General features: G+C 41.2%; 1 pseudogene; it reads left to right on the top strand.

Annotated features, from left to right (window-relative positions):
* Window positions 1-200: 200 nt before the first annotated feature.
* LOC101990166 overlaps window positions 201-2,396 on the top strand; it is an 8,028-nt pseudogene continuing 5,832 nt past the window's right edge.

The raw sequence follows: 2,396 nt of genomic DNA on the forward strand, positions 1-2,396 counted from the left end.
ATCTATCTATCTATCTATCTATCTATCTATCTATCTATCTATCTATCTATCATCTATCCAATGTGTATGTTAACGTAAAGTGTGAATGAATATTTTCTTTCAATTTGAACTCTCTAAATTTAAGTAAATTCCAGTCTCTTTGTATGTCTGACATTTGTTAATTTTTTTCTGCCAGATGGGTTTTCCCCTGTCCTATGAAGATGCAAAAATGCACAGCCAGGGTTGTTCTGGTTTTTCTAAGCAATGCAAATTTCCAGCTTTTTCTGTATAGGTTACTGGGTGTTCCTGTTTCAGGCCAGGTCTGGGTCAGCAAGGACACTATGCACATGTCACTTGCCCTGTCTATTCCAGGTATTGCACGGCACATTTGGCCTTTTGTATCACAGCAGCAGTGCTACTGGTTTCCCAGGATTCCTTGCTAACTTATGCCCCAGCCAGACCCCAGAAGACATGTTTATAAAGAAGTTTTGGGGGTTCACATTTGATTGCACATGGCCCCACCAGAGGAGCCCAGTGACAGAGGGTGTCCAGCTGTGCTCAGGGAATGAGAGTCTGATAAACAAGCAGTATCCTTTCCCAGAAGTGAATAAAATTGATGCTGCTAACACAGCTGTCTATAGCATTTCCCATGCCCTGCAAGATGTGATAACCACTGGACAGCAGGATGGGAAAAGTACAGATTCCCAGGATTCCCAGCCCTGGCAGGTGAGAGAAACATGTGCAGAGCAGCTGACTGCAGATGGTGGGGGAAGAGGACATTGGCTCTGACTAGGCTGTAGAAAAGCTGACTATATGCTTCAGCAAGGATGTCACATGCTTACCTCTGAGAGGCATCTTAGAAGGAACAGTGGCTAAGGAATCCGTGCTGTGTGTGGGATCCCAGAAGAGTCCAGTCCCTGGGGGTTGCTTGCCTTAGCAAATACAGGATACCTAGTAAAATTAATATTTCAGATAACAGTAAATAGATTTTTAGTGGATGGCTTTTAGTATAGACACGCTGCAAATCAGGGTTTCAAACATTATCAAATGCCATTTATTATTTTTTTATTTTTTTTGGTGTATTGTACATACATGTGGGCAAATGTGTCTGGACATGCAGGCACATGTGGTGGGGTGTGCACTCATGTGTACGTTCGTACATGTAGAAAGGTCTGAGGATGATGAGAAATAACTTTTCAATCACTCTTTTATTCTTTGGGGTAGGATCTGTCACTCAACCGCAGAACTTATTGATGTGACTAGTCTTGCTAGCCAGATTGTTCTAGGAATCTCCTGTCTCCACTTTCTGAGACTGTAATTAGAATTGGCTGCCACATCCACCTGACATTTATGTGGGTTTTGTGAATTCTCAAGCTTTTATGACCAGTGCTTTAATTACTGAGCCATCTTCTAATCCCTTACTTATTTTTCTTTTTAAAGTATTATTTGATAATTCATACATGTATATAATGCATTTTTGTCATTTTTTCCCCCAGTCATTTCTTTGTTTGTCTGTGTGCCTATCTGTCTGTCTGTCTGTCTGTCTGTCTGTCTGTCTATCTATTATCAATCTATCATCTATCTATCTATCTATCTATCTATCTATCTATCTATCTATCTATCTTCTTTCTATCTATCTACTATCTATCTATCCACCTATTTATCTACCTACCTATCTCTCTATCATCTATCTATCTATCTATCTATCTATCTATCTATCTATCTATCTATCTATCTTCTCAAATCCATTCAAAATAGCATAGGCCAAGATCTGTAAGGGGGTCCTCTGAAAACAGGTTATTCCACGGTGAGGTAACCGGTGAGAGTGGTGGACAAGGAATGGGTGTATTTTCATCACCTTCACTCAAACGACCTGAGTCTGTACTGTGTGCCTGTGAAGGTATATATGGTTGTAATCAGATAGACATTAGTAAATGGCTTTTTGTTTGAGGGTGACAGATTAAAAAATATAGGAGACTAGACTTTGTTGGCCATGCCTATCAAATGGACAGGTTGTAGCTATATAATCCTGAAGTTAAGGCCAACCTGGATACAAAAGAAGATCTTGTCACAAGATTAAAATGTGGGTGTCAAAATGTCTGTGTGTTCTTAATGAAGATGTAAAGTAGATGAATGAGTAAGGAGTGAGTGAAGGGAAGTGAAAGCCTGGAACATTCTCAGACAAGAGAATGCGAAATCTCGTCATGGGAAGAAGGGATAGCATTGCTGATGGCAGGGACAGCATGTCAGGACCCTAGAATGGAGACAAACAGAAGAGCCACATGGGTGGACTGATGAACTGTGGAAGACTGGTTAGAGTCACTGGACAGTCTAGGTGGGCTGGGGCCAGGCTCCTGAGTGTGAAGGGAAGACTGAGGACAATAGCGTACAACCAAATGAGATCCTGGAGCAGGAAC

The sequence above is a fragment of the Microtus ochrogaster genome, linkage group LG4 (assembly GCF_000317375.1).
Source record: "Microtus ochrogaster isolate Prairie Vole_2 linkage group LG4, MicOch1.0, whole genome shotgun sequence".
NCBI lineage: Eukaryota > Metazoa > Chordata > Mammalia > Rodentia > Cricetidae > Microtus > Microtus ochrogaster.